The sequence below is a fragment of the Copadichromis virginalis genome, linkage group LG12, assembly GCF_057382275.1.
Source record: "Copadichromis virginalis isolate Kocher_CV1m ecotype Utaka linkage group LG12, C_Virginalis_male_GT1.1, whole genome shotgun sequence".
Classification (NCBI taxonomy): Eukaryota; Metazoa; Chordata; class Actinopteri; order Cichliformes; family Cichlidae; genus Copadichromis; species Copadichromis virginalis.
In genome coordinates this window covers 8,153,578-8,169,103 of record NC_140629.1, presented here as the reverse complement: position 1 = coordinate 8,169,103, position 15,526 = coordinate 8,153,578, and the positions used below count along the sequence as shown (strand labels likewise).

The window sequence follows — 15,526 nt, the reverse complement described above, 5'->3', positions numbered from 1 at the left end:
TAAAGTCCATCAGAGCGTAAGCTGTACCTAATCGTAGCTCTTCTCCTCTTCAGAATCGATTTGACAACCTGTTCAGGAAGTACATCACTTACACGGGAGGCGAAGAGCTCTTTGGACTTCCTGTTACCCAGCATCCTCAGCTATTGGAGATTAGGAAGCAACTGGCTCTGCTGCAGAAGTTGTACGGCCTTTACAACAATGTCATCGATACAGTTAATGGCTACTATGATATCCTCTGGGCTGACATCTGCATCGAGAAGATTAATAATGAGCTGCTCGACTTTCAGACGAGGTTTGGCAATTTATTTGTTTGTTTTTTATTCAAGCAACTGTTGAACTCTTTTAACTGTAGATGTAGTAACATGAGCTTAAAATATGTTAATGAAGAAGGAGACGTTTTCAGGAAAGAAGCTGAACTGGAAACAAACAAAACTGACTATGTGAGAAAATAACCTTCTCATACTGTGTAATCAAGCCCTCTCATTACTGCAGGAATTGGTGACATCACAAAGAGAAAAAAAAAAAAGCAGAATTAAATTAAATGATTTTCATTAGTCCATCCATAAACATCACTCTTATTTTCAGGCATTAAAGAAACTGCTTCCTCTCACTTGCTACAATATGGAAACTTGTTTCGAGATGTTATAATTTCGAAATACTAACCCAAAAGTTTTACATAACAACAAAAAAAGTTGTTTTTTTTTCCAGTGGCAGAAACAAAGCTTCCTGTTCTTCATCAACACTGCATTAATATTTCAGTCTCACAATGCAAAGCTAATCTTTGCCCTTTATGTGGTCACATTTGTCCAGCATGTGTCAAATAGACACTGAAGGGGAAAGAGGCTAATAGGCTACAGGCTAGTTTATTTTACCTAAAGAAATTAAGAACAAGTTTTAATATAGCTGGAAGGGATTACTTGACAATGAAAATCTAGATAAACATTAGAAGCAGTCAGAAGGAAAATATAGAGCTATAGTCAGAGCTGAAGAAGAGAGGATATTTGTTTCCTCTGGCAGAAATGTCAGCTATCTGTTGTGGAGGTGTTGATTTGGTTGAGTGAAGCTATGAACAGACACTGATGCATGAACTTTTGCTCTGTGCTAGTAAGGAAGGATACTCAACAAGTTGTCCAATCCAATGACTCTTGTAGCGTTAATACCAAACTTGAAGTGTGTTGTAATACTTTTCCTTTAACAAACAAAATGTCAACTATACATCTAATCTAGTTCATGTCAACTTTACTTGACTTCAGCAAAGCTAAAGTGTAGTTTAGAAAGAAGACAATAAATATGAGTTTGACTGTCACGTCCTGTGAACTACCAGGTGTCGAAAACTGCCTCGTGCTCTGAAAGAGTGGCAGGCCTTTCAGGATCTGAAGAAAACGATTGATGAATTCAGTGAGTGCTGCCCCCTGCTGGAACTCATGACTAACAAAGCAATGATGGCCCGGCACTGGAAGAGGATAACGGAGGTTAGTGAAACATGGCCACTGGTGTAGCACTGCAACTGAATGTTATTGACTGAAATCAAGTCATCACCAGAACCTAATGATAATGATAATAGCTGTAATTTGTCCTGTTTTGTATCCAGGTGACTGGCCATACCTTTGAGGTGGAAACTGATACATTCAAGCTGCGTAACATAATGGAGGCTCCTCTACTCAAGTATAAAGAAGAGATTGAGGTACAAACGAATCATTAGCTGCTAATTCAATGTGTTTTCTTTTTTATTTGATATAATAAATTCCAAATAAAATACAAGTTTGGAAAATTGTTTGGAGGAAATGAAAACATTTAAAAAGTTTAAAGAGTAATATATTGAATTAACTGATAGGTGGTCCTGTTCAGTGCAAACACCAATCCTGTTTTTTCAGTGCATATGCATCTGTTTGCCATCAGCATTTTTATTGCTAACATTTAAAAACATTTGGGGGGCGGGATTCTTGTGCAGGATATCTGCATCAGTGCTGTGAAAGAGCGTGATATTGAACAAAAGCTGAAGCAAGTGATCGCTGAGTGGGACAACAAGACTTTTACATTTGCCAGTTTTAAGACCCGTGGGGAGTTGCTGCTGAGAGGAGACAGCACATCAGAGATCATTGCCAGCATGGAGGATAGCCTAATGATCTTGGGATCCCTTATGAGCAACCGGTACGGCAGTGTTGAGTGTCATTATCATTAGTGTCGGTAGTGATGATCTTCTTCCACAGCTGTGGGAAATCTAGACATTAGACGAGCCACAAACAGGTGTGCGTCCCTAAGTAAGGCGAACGTGAAGATTTACCTTCTTTTTCAGGTACAACACCCCATTTAAAGCCCAGATTCAGAAGTGGGTTCAGAATCTCTCCAACACCACTGATATTATCGAGCACTGGATGACTGTCCAGAACCTGTGGATCTATCTGGAGGCTGTGTTTGTGGGTGGAGATATCGCCAAACAGTTGCCTAAGGTGAACAACATTTCAGGATGTGATTCATATTGGTTATCAGGCTTAAACATGGACTCCAAATGCAGTTTAAAAGGCAATTTCAGTTTAAAAGGCAAACAAGTGAACTGAACTGAAATTACTCATTTGCAGTTACACAATTTACATAAAAAAATTCTATCTTTACATCATTATCAGATTTCTGGACAATATTCTGGGTGTTTAGGTGCAGTAGTGCATTAATGTGCCAGGCGTTGAGTTTCTTTTATTTTCATTTTCAAAAATTATATTTCAGTCTCTTGAGCAAAATAAATCACTGGTCCAGGCAATGTTTTCAGGCCACAGTGTTTTGACATTTAAAAGAAGAAGAAATAATAGTGAAATGTTGCCTTTGTAAGATTGTTTTACGAGCTTAATTCTAAAATCAGCGCCAAACAGCGTCCAAGCATTTAAAAGAAATAACCAAATACAAAATAAAATAATAAAACAGTCAAACAGTGATCATGAGATAATTGACTAACTCAATCTTTTTAGGAAGCAAAGCGTTTCTCTAACATTGATAAGTCATGGGTGAAGATCATGATGCGAGCCCATGAAATGCCCAATGTGGTACAGTCATGCGTGGGGGATGAGACCATGGGACAGCTGCTTCCACATCTCCTCGAACAGCTGGAGATCTGTCAGAAGTCTCTAACAGGGTGAGTAGAAAAAACTTAAAACACCACCATGGCCCTTATTTTTAGGTTCTAATGAACTTAACCACCAAAAGAAAGGTAGAAGATTTTAAACGATAATCAGTAGTGAGGGTAAGTGAAGTGACTGATTTCCTTTTTTATGCTGTACAGTTAACTATCTGGTTTATTGTATTGTCTGTCAGATGATACTTTGTATTGATTTTTTTAAAATTATGTGGTCAAACAGTTATCTGGAGAAGAAGCGTCTGCTGTTTCCTCGTTTCTTCTTTGTCTCTGATCCTGCCCTGCTGGAGATCCTGGGCCAGGCCTCTGACTCCCACACCATCCAGGCCCACCTTCTCAATGTCTTTGACAATATCAAGTGTGTCCAGTTTCATGAAAAGGTGGATTATGTTCTTTTTTTGTTGTTTATCTTAAACACTTAACCTTCTGAAAAATATGTGATTGTAACATGAAAGTAATAAAATATAATAGCTGCTTTAATGTCAAATTGAATGAACTAATCAGAGTAATGTAGAATTTGAAAAATATACTTTTTATAAGAAAAATAACTTCATCATTGTAGTTATAATAATCGATCTAATCAGTGTTGCCTTTCACAGATATATGACCGCATTCTGGCCGTGTCATCACGGCAGGGAGAGACTGTGGAGCTGGATCGTCCCGTCACAGCTGAAGGGAACGTGGAGGTGTGGCTCAATGCTCTGCTGAAAGAATCCCAGAGGTCTTTGCACCTTGTGATCAGACAAGCTGCTCTGGCTATCCAGGACTCTGGCTTCCAGCTAATTGACTTCCTCAACTCCTTCCCATCTCAAGTAAGTCATTGTCCAAATCCAGGAACTAATCCGCAAACGTTTTAAAACATTGATTCGACCACAACTGGCTATCCTTGTGGAGCAAGGACGGCGCTGCTCAAAAACAGAAACCTGTGTAGCCTAAAGAGGCAATCTACTATGAACATTGTAATAAACTCCAAAATAAATTCTAAAGAAAGTTGGGATGCTCCAAAATGTAAGTTAAAATAGGATGCAATGATTCGCAAGTCTTATAAACCCATATAATAAATCTAGCAAATGTTTAAAACTGAGAAAACTATTTTGAGATAAAATATTGGCTCATTTTGAATTTAATGACTACAACGACAGCCAACAAGAGTCTGGATAAATTAGTGGTAGTAAAAAAAACAGCTGGAACATTTTGCAACTAATTAGGATATCTGGCAACAGCTCAGTAATATGAGTGGATATAAATAGAGCATGTTAGATGAAAGAATTGGGCTGAGTTTCACTAATCTGCAAAAAACTAAAATTGTAGAACAATTACAGAATGATGTTCTTTAGTGTAAAATTGCAAATATGAATTTCCCGTCATCTACGTTACGTGATATCAAAAGATTTCAAGTATCTGGAGAAATCTCTGTGTGCAAGGCTGAAAATCAATATTGGATGCCTGCGAGCTTCAGACCCTCAGGCAGCACTGCATTACAAACAGACCTGATTCTGTCATGGAAATCACTGCATGGGCTCAGGAACACCTCCAGAAAATCAATGTGTGGGAGCACAGTTTGCTGTACAGGCTAAAGCTCTATGCTGCAAAGAAAAAGCCATGTGTGAACATGATCCAGAATCACCGTTATATTCTCTGGACCAGAGGTCATTTAACACTGACTGAGCCAATGTGGAAAACTTTTTATACAACATGGAGACCACATCCTCACGCAATCTGTCTTTTTCTGCTCTCTCTCATGGTATGGGGGTGCATTAGTGCCTATGAAACTGGCAGCTTCCACATCTGGATAGATACCACCATTGCTGAAAAGTATCTAAATGTTTTAGAGCAAAATATGCTCCAATCCAGTCATGTCCCTGTCTTTTTCAGGGAACAACCTGCATATTTCAGCTAAATCGCATACTTTGTAGAAGGATACTCTGGGTTTTTAACTGCCTTACATCAGTCCAGACTGTTCACCACCTGGAAACATCCTGTGTCAGAATAGAACTGGGCAATATTCCTTACCCACGTACAGTTGCTGGTCTCCCCAGTTCCCAGATGTTTACTGACTGTTGTTAAAAGTGAACAAGTATTTTTTTTTTCTTAAAAGGGTGTGTTTTCTATAAGTATTTGTTATTGTTTCTATGTTCTGTTGTGACTAAAATATGGGTTATTGAGATTTGCAAATCATTGCGTTCTGTTTTTATTTATATTGTACTCAGCATCCCAACTTTTGGGAATTGGGGCTGTTATTTTCTCTGTAAATCTTGGGGTGTGGTACTAAACTGCTATAGTATTCCTTCATCAAAACAATAGTTAGATTTCTAAGGTCATCGGTACATTTGACCATTTTGATGTGTTTTGTTTTTTGCACATTAATGTAGGTGGGGTTACTGGGTATTCAGATGATTTGGACAAGGGACTCAGAAGAAGCTCTGACCAATGCCCGATACGATCGTCGCATCATGTCCAAAACCAACCAGTTCTTCCTGGATCTCCTTAACACCCTGATTGACATGACCACAAGAGACTTGGAGGCTGTGGAGAGGACCAAGTATGAGACCCTCATCACTATTCATGTCCACCAGAGGGACATATTTGATGAACTGGTGAGTATGTTGATCATTCGGTGAAAAGAGGCCAGAGACATCCGAGCTGGGATCAGTTAGACTGACGCTGAACTGTGCACATGAACGCTTTGCAATTTCTGTTCAAGATTAGAATCTCCGGCTCAAAATAGCAACCACTCTGTAAACTGTGTTTGATATTCAGACTCCCAAGGGCTGCCATGTCAGAATACAAAATGTTGTTTACTGCAGCGAGTAAATTCTGTCGAAAGTAGTCAGAGGGGTTTTAATGGCAGTCAAGTAATATTTAAAGTCACGACTGTGTTTGAATCTCCACTTAAGGCAGAATAAGCATGTTGCTGAACCCCAAGGTTAATAGAAGCAGTTTGAAGAAACTTTATTTGGATGTGTTTTTTCAGTTCTTTCTAAAATCATTTGTATTTATTTAGCTCATACCATTAATTTGTCCTGCTCATGTTCCTTTGTCCTGTTTGTTTCTAAACACATTTTTGCCTCACCTTATTTCCTCTCCAATAATATATCACACTGCTACTTTTCTACCCCCACTGTATTTTTTCTCACACATATTCTGCTTTTTATCTCTTCTATTCATTACTATTCTAATTCATTTTGTACTTTTTCCCATTTGCATCATTTTAACTTGCTGGACTTTTCTCTTCCCTCCTTTTCACTCTCCCCTATCCTTTACCTTCCTTTCTTCCCATTTCACTTCATGACCTCTTCGTTCATCCTCCACTTTCTTGCTTCTCTTCTCTTTCCACCCTTTTAATGTTACCCTCCTGTCACCGAAATCCCTCCTCACACATCCCGCCCTTCCACCTTTCTTCCCCTCTTTTATCTGGCTTTCATCTCTCTTTTCAAATAATCTTCTGAGTGGTGCCCTTCAATTTCTTATTCTTCACATGCCATCTCCCTTCTCCCTTCACTTCTGTTTCCATCCCCTTGTCTCCTTCTGCCCTCTCTTTCCCTCTTTCCCTGTCTCTTATCGCTACCCTTTCTCCACCTAGTGCCGGTTGCATGTCAAAAGCTCCAGTGACTTTGAATGGCTGAAGCAGTGCCGTTTCTACTTCAATGAGGACTCAGACAAGATGATCATCAACATTACAGATGTGGGCTTTGTCTACCAGAATGAATTCTTGGGGTGTACCGAAAGGCTTGTCATTACACCTTTGACGGACAGGTAAAGCAGACATACGTCAGTAAAATGTATCATAATGGCAAAAGTCATATGCACACACACTAATAAGAAAATAAAGGAAAAAAACAGCAGTATAACTTTTCTTTTTTGCAGTTTAAACAAAGACAGTGTAACCTTGGAGTGACTGTACAGAAAACGTGACCCTGCCTTTGTAACTAAGTCAGAAATGCATGCTGCATCATGCATCAGTTATTTTAGGAACCCACTCTAGATTTATGCTGAAAACTTGACCGTGATTGTTCGTTGTAATGTCAAGTTTCATGAAATGGATTAAACTTTCTGTGGTTGACTAATGACTGGATTTGTAAAGCAAAGAAAAAAAGACAACTCGGGGACTGTGAGGATGAGAAATTAGAAAGCAGGATGAAGCAGGATGAAGCAGTCTTACACAGCGATCATCACATCTGTAACTAACAGGCGATATGAATGACAGAAAGAAAAGGAAAGAGGATCAGACAGAGTGAGGGAGACAGCAGTCCAACAACAAGAAGTGTCTTAGTAACAGACACAGAGGGTAAAATATGAGAAGAGACAAGGAGGGAAAAAAAGATGAGGAGAGACAAGGAGGAGATGTGAGAGGACAGCACTAGGGAGGGAGTTACCATCTAACATCAGACAGCAGCTCTCCAAAAAAGTGGCATGCTGGCCTTATGGCTAGAGGCGCCAAGACAGCTCTGCTTTTCCATCATTTTCTCATGCTGTCTTTCTTCTTTGTTTTGCTTGCTATCATTGTCCTACCTCCTCGCTGCCACCACATCACGTTAAAAAAGGGAAAGGTGCAAGTGGTCCTAAATTGTGGCAAAAAAGATGTTGGGATGAAAAAAGTAAATCTGGTTACGGAGTGGTCAGAATTAATCTGTATCTGCTGAAGGAGAGAAAATATGTCAGTATCCCAGCTTTACCATGATTTTTACCCCGAGGTCAGTCATTGTAATGAAGATGGAGACCAGTGACCAGAGGGCTAGGTCCTGTTGTCAGTCATCCTGATTGCTGATGTGTCCTTGAGCAAATCGCTGAATCCCCATCAGCTTCAGGGGCAGGGTTCTAAAGCTTAATCCTTGAACCTTGTGGAGAATGAGATCACGTTCATTTGTGGTCATTTTGAGTATGGATATTATTAGCTTATGAATTTATGAAATGATTCATGATTTATGAAATTAGATTGTTATTATGTTTGTGTGTCTACAATTGGACAGGTGTTACATCACTTTAGCCCAAGCTCTTGGTATGAGTATGGGTGGAGCACCTGCTGGTCCAGCTGGAACAGGTATGAAAATTAGTCACACAGTATCTATCTATTTTTTGGAAATTACATTGAATCAAAAAGAAAATGCAACATTTTATAGGAATGAAAACCTAGAACTGGTATGCAAAACTTATGATTTCGGAATGGGACAGACATGTTAAAAAGCTGTTCCAAGGTTTGCCAAGTGTTAAAGTAATTGAATTTAACCATTTTAAATATAGATAATTTACCCTTCTAGACTCTATACAACTCAGGTCATTTAAATGAAGAATCAAACAACACAGCTATCTCAGTCGGGAACGGCTTCATTACAGAGTTAGCTTTGATAGTTTCTATTATGAGATCATTTGTTGTCAGGTTTTCTATCAGCATACAAATGGTTGCATTTCAGTTTAGGCTGTGAAAATGTTGCCTTTTGTTATCAGGAAAGACCGAGACCATAAAAGACATGGGTCGCTGTTTGGGAAAGTACGTTGTGGTCTTCAACTGCTCTGACCAGATGGACTTCAGAGGCTTGGGGAGAATATTTAAAGGTGAGAATCACTAAGTAAAGTCATGCTATAAGTGTCATGATAGACTGTGTGGCAAGCAGGAAGTACGTACCAATTGCAGAACTCATGAGACAGAATCAACTTAAAGAGGCAGCGTTTATTGCTGGGAGGCTTTACATAAAGATTAAACTTCACAAAAAACAAACCAAAACCCCAAACTAGAAAACTCGAAACTAAACTGGACACTTGAGTCTAAAAACTAAGAAGCACAAACTAGGAAAACAAACCAGGACTGGGAACTAGAATTTCCTCAGGAATTCGGAGGGGAAAAAACAGACAGCATGGTGAGGGTACGACATGACACAGAGCAAGGAAAACATAGGACTGGAGCAATCAAGGAACGGGAGACAGGAGGGAAACACAGCTCGGGGAGAAATCAGAGCTAACGAGACAAGGTGAAGCAAAACCAGACACACTGGAAGCACAACAGGCACAGAGACACAGACTTGACACTGAACATAGGGACACGGGAACAAGAACTAGAAATCACAGAGCAACAAACTAGAGAGCTAGAAATACTGAGACAGAAACCAAAACACTAACAGTGATAACCATGATGAACTCAAAGATCAAAAACACAACAAAACTCAAAAATTTTGTCTTCACAGATGGAGACAATGTGGACATGAACCCAGAGTTTGGCATCTTCCTTACCATGGTTAGTGATGGAAGTAGAACAAGACTGCTAATATCTATTTGACTGGTCAGAGGAAATATCTAAAGGAGGCAGTTCTTAACATCAGTAAATGACACCTTAGTTAACAGAATGAATATTGAAGTGTATGAACTGTATCTGTTTCAGATGGTGCCTGGACATGCTGTGCATGCATGGACATCAATATTTACTCTTGGCTGTTAGATTTATCGCATAATGATTCCTTTTTTTTAAAGCAAAATTTTTAATCTTGAAAACTGAAATGAATCACAAATAACACTAAAATGGAATTGAACTCTAACATGTAATATTTTATAAGTCAGTTTTTGAATTAAACTTTGGGCTCTGCCTGCTATTTCATGTGATTTATTTCTTAGAGTAATAGTTAAATCGCTTTATCTCCTTGCCTCATTTGCTGTCCTGAGGCAAGTCATTAAACATAACAGTGGAATAATTCCTCCCTGTGGCGAGAGGGGTCAGAGATCATTTTCCTCTTTTTTATTCTGTGTGTGTGTGTGTGTGTGTGTGTGTGTGTGTGTGTGTGTGTGTACATTAGTATAGACAAGCTTTGTGAAACAGGCTGTGTCTGTAGGCTGTGTCTGCTGAAGTTGAAGGATAGCGTTTGTGATGAAGATGAACTACATTCCAGTATAAACTTCATCCATTTAGTTTCATTGTTGTTGCATTCTAGTCTGTCATCTAAATCAGCGGTCTCCAACCTTTTTTGCGCCACGGACCGGTTTATGCCCAACAATATTTTCACGGACCGGCCTTTAAGGTGTCGCGGAAAAATACAACAAAATAAAACTAGTACCGCTACTGAAAAATAGAAGAGTTACTCATAACACACGTGAAAAGACCCAGGAAAACTGAGTTAACGATAAAAACGATAACAAAATAACGCAGAAAACCGATAAAAACCCTGAAAACCATGCATTTCACACCTGAGCCTCAACTCTCGCGGCCCGGTACCAAACGACTCATGGACCGGTACCGGTCCGAGGCCCGGGGACCACTGATCTAAATTTCTAATGCAGTAGAATGGGCAATGTAGCATTTACTCCTAATTATCATTAAATGTTTTATTTCTGTTTTACTCCATTAATATCTTTTTTTTTGTTATTCTCCATGTAATCAGAATCCAGGTTATGCAGGTCGTCAGGAGCTTCCTGAAAACCTGAAGATCAACTTCCGCTCCGTGGCCATGATGGTTCCAGACCGTCAAATCATTATTAGGGTAAAACTGGCCAGTTGTGGGTTTATCGACAACATGGAGCTTGCACGCAAATTCTTCACGCTTTACAAGCTGTGCGAGGAGCAACTGTCCAAGCAGGTATAAAAATTGAAGATCTTCCTTTTAACCTTGCAGTAACAAGTGGAAAGTGGTAGAACTTGCACTGAGTGTGGGAGCATAAACAAGCTGCAGCTAAAAATGCATAAAAAGTCTTACTGACACACAGGCTGCTGAAAATAGAGTGTGATGCTTGTAGGAATGGGGTCAGAAAAGGAGTTAGTTTGGAGGAGGTATCATTGTCACATGACTTAACAACAAGGTTGCACGGGTTTCCATTAATGTAAATGAAACTAAAATGATATTTATGAATGTTCAGGTTCACTATGATTTTGGCCTGCGCAACATTCTGTCAGTTCTGCGAACTCTGGGAGCAGCCAAGCGAGCCAACCCCAGTGATACAGAGTCTACCATTGTCATGAGGGTTCTAAGGGACATGAACCTTTCAAAACTGGTAAGTCTACAATGTACACAATAGGGCATCAAAAAGATAACCATGCTGATATTTCATGTTTTCACTGGGTTTTGCAAATTTGTGTGCACATGCGTTTAGATCGATGAGGATGAGCCACTTTTTCTGAGCTTGATTGAAGACCTCTTCCCGGGCATCCAACTTGACAAAGCGGGCTACCCTGAACTAGAAGCTGCCATTGACAAACAGGTAGGAGAGTTTGGAGAATGGATTTATCTGTTATTGACGAGGAGAGTGAAAATCCACAGTAACACCAAGTTTGCAAGATGGGGGGAACAGGAAGGGGAAACAATGGAAAGAGGCAGAAAGAGAAATGCGAAGGCTGAGTAAGACGGTCCAAAAGCCTAATGGAGAGTGAGGCTGCCGTATTTGTCATGTCAGACCTCAGGACAGGACATCGAGAAGGATACAAATAGTGGCATTTATTATTTGTAAAGGACCTAACCCGAGGACTTGTGAAAAACAGTGCAGGAAGGGAGAGATGCAATTAAAAGTTGGAACTTTTAGATTTTATGCTGTTTTGTTGCTGATCAGTTAAGCAAGTGCATTTGATAGTATTAGTTTAGTTTTTCATATATTGCTTCTGCATTTTGGCTTCATTTTTTTAATTAAAAAAAAAAAGATATTTTGATGTGTGAAACCTTAAAATTGACTGAAGGTGTGCTTTCTTTTTACCACGACTGTATACTAAGTTATTATACTTGTAAATACAGTAAAAGCATTATTGTTACAAAAATAGCTGGAATTGTAACTACTTTGTTTCTTCAGGTGGAGGATGCAGGCCTAATCAACCATCCTCCTTGGAAGCTAAAGGTCATCCAGCTGTACGAGACTCAAAGAGTCCGACATGGCATGATGGCCCTGGGGCCCAGTGGGGCTGGAAAGACAACTTGTATACACACGCTTATGAAAGCTATGACAGGTAGGATTTAGTGTATTTTGTCGCATGTGAGCTTAAAGAAAAAGACACCAACTTGTGGTAAGCTTGTTTTGAATCTATTGTACTGTAGACACGAATATGTGAACAGAATAACCGAAGAAATATACTCATACTGGGACGAGATATCTATTTAATTTATGGGGTATCTTATTAAATCTACATATTTTTAGGGTAATATTGTTACTTTTGTGACCTTGTCATGTGTTTAATATAATTATTGCTCCATTAAAGTATTATATTATCCATTATATTAACTTTAGGAAAACAGAACATGTTTCTGCTAATATCTAATTTTCTTCCAGAATGTGGTCATTCTCACAGAGAGATGCGCATGAACCCCAAAGCCATTACTGCACCTCAGATGTTTGGCAGACTAGATGTGGCCACAAATGACTGGACTGATGGCATCTTCTCTACACTGTGGAGGAAAACACTGAGAGCAAAGAAAGGTCCAAAAAGTTTCTTATTGTGCACATATGTCACACTTGGGTATTAATAAAGCAAAAAATCATTGGTAAACATTGTTTTCCATGAGAACTTTGACAAACCAGTTCAAGTAGGTTATTGCAATTAAGTATTAATACGTTGGGACAACGTTGGAAGGTTCAAAGGAAACAAAGCTCTGTTTAATCTTCCTATTTAGTTCTAAGCTTACACGGATAATTAAAAATGTCTGCGGGCAATTGCGTATGCATTCCATGTTTGCTTTTATGCGTCTAAGTACACATCTCATCTATTAATTACTTGTTCTGATGGTGTTTTGCATATCTATGAGTGGGGTGTTCTCTGCGTATTTGCATTATTTTCCTGCTGCTACTTCCTGTTCATTTGCAGAGCTTGCTACTTTGGACAGAGTGAATTCCAGTGTAGAAAAGTAGATGTGGCAATGTGACAGGGCAGCAGCTCCTGGGTCAAGTAGATATTCCTCAAAGAAAAGAAGTACTTTGTGAAAACAGCTGTGTGCTGTCCACGCTCATTGTGTTTTAACTGATGCAGAAACAGCCTTGTGTGTATCATCTGGTAACTTCTGTGTAAAACACGTGCTCATGTAGTAGTCATATTCAAAGGAACTGATTTCTCAGCATTTAGAGTGTAAACCACATTCAAACAGCAGCTTTATCGTGCGATATTGCCTGAACGTCAGACAACGTCAGCCTTTTGCTTGTTTCAGACGCAATTTGTCTTTTGTGTTTCTGTTTTTGGATGTTTTCCAACTGGGAGGAGAGCGAGGAGAAACGGATTTCTTTGTTCATATTTAAAATTCCACAAAATAAATGACTCAGTTGTTGTTTTTCTTGCAAACTGATAGCTCATGATTGCTGGTTAGCCAAGAAAACATTTTGAACTCTTTTGTCTGCACTAAATTCATATTCAGAAATGTAGCTCATTTTTGCTTGAGGGTGACAGCACAAGGTCTTCATACCACCTCATTTTCGTAATCATGTAAACAAACACTTTGTTTCCCTCACAGGAGAGCACATCTGGATAGTGCTGGATGGGCCAGTTGACGCCATCTGGATTGAAAACCTAAATTCAGTTTTGGATGACAACAGAACTCTTACACTCGCAAATGGAGACCGAATACCAATGGCTCCCAACTGCAAGGTGGTATTTGAGCCGCATAACATCGACAATGCCTCTCCAGCCACCGTCTCACGCAATGGCATGGTGTTCATGAGCTCCTCTGTGCTCACCTGGATCCCCATACTAGAGGTGAAAAACCGGTTGTAATTATTTTTGTTTCATTTCGTAAAAGTTTGAAATCAAGGTATATTAAGGCAATATTTACTTGTGAATCATATAATTTAAAACCTGTGCACTGCATGTAGTTTTGACTAAATAGAGTCATGCTGTTGCTGCTTCTAGGGCTGGTTGAAGAAACGGTCCCCACATGAGGCAGAGATACTGAGAAAGCTCTTCTCTTCGTCTTTCTCCGAGCTCTACCGCTTCTGCGTGCAGTCACTAGAGTTCAAAATGGACATGCTAGAGGCCTTTGTAATCATGCAATGCATAAACATGCTACAGGGACTCATACCACCTAAGGTGAGGTATTCCCATCCACTGGACATGCACACGAACAGCAGCTAATGAATATTTCATTGATAAGTGACTCTTGAAGTAGAAGTGGAAATTTATAGTGAGACCAACTTGTATTTATGTTTTCAAAACCTTTTTAAGCACATTTATACCCATTATACAGACTGGGACTCATAGTTTTGTCCATATATTTTGTATGTTCAGTTTCATAGACTTGGCCTAACTTATGAAGTGCTCATCTCCTTTTTGGGTTCTTTTAATGATCCCTGAATTTCCTCATCTTAAAATGGATATCAATTTACAGGAGCAGTGTGGCGATTTATCCAGAGAGTTCTTGGAGCGGCTTTATGTCTTTGCACTAATGTGGAGCGCTGGGGCCGTACTTGAACTGGATGATCGGAGGAAGATGGAAATCTGGCTTAGAGGAAACAAGAGTATTCATCTAAACTTGCCAGACATTCCTCCTGACAGTGAGGACACCATGTTTGACTACTATGTCACAGCAGATGGTAAGCATGGCTTCATTAACTTTCAGTCAGATGGCGTTGTTTAGTTACTGGGTAGGCAGAGACATTATGTCTCATGTTGTACTTATGGAAAGTACATATGTGTATATAAAATTATTTTTAGTGATAAACTAAATTAATATCCTTGGATTAATATTATTTTGAATTTTTTTTTTTTCATATTTTGTGTTGATCTCTACAACAAGCTTTATCTTATTAAAATTTAATTAAATATTTTTCCAGGTCATTGGGTCCATTGGAACACCAGAGTGGAGGAATACATTTATCCATCTGAATTCACACCAGAGTACAGCTCAATTTTGGTCCCCAATGTGGACAACGTTAGAACAGACTTCCTAACCCAGACTATTGCAAAGCAAGGCAAGGTATGGTTACCAGTTAGAGTAATTTCCATCATCAGCAAACACTAGTGACCCGCTTCCAGTGACAGCCTACACGCGCATGCTTTAACGCGTAGTGTTAAACTGCCTTCTCCATGTTTGATAGACAATGTGATGATGTTCCACATACTTTTCTTTTCCCATCATTCTGGCACAAGCAATCTTAGTTTTAGTTTTTGGATAATTGTGCAAGGCTCTTTTTAGCTGTTTTCTGTTTTCAAAGTCTAATCTGACCTTCCTGTTCTTGAGTGTTTTGTGTCTTTTCTAAATCCTCTATAGTATTTATTTATTGTCATTGTCAAGAACAATGAAATTGCGTTTGGGGCTTCCATACAACCCAAAAAAAAGAAGAAAATAATAAATACCCCTTAAAACCCAAGTGTACATATTTAACCCAGTGTGACTCCAATGCAATAAGACAATCCTTAGCAATAATGTTCGTAGAAATTCAGACAAAGACCTGAGAAACATGACAAAATACAACAGTGCAACCCATTCAATATTATTGTACTGTGAGATATGATATCAG

The 15,526-nt window shown here is 39.2% G+C and overlaps 1 pseudogene; it reads left to right on the top strand.

Annotated features, from left to right (window-relative positions):
* LOC146696473 (dynein axonemal heavy chain 5-like) overlaps positions 1–15,526 on the top strand; it is a 61,136-nt pseudogene that overhangs the window by 1,833 nt on the left and 43,777 nt on the right.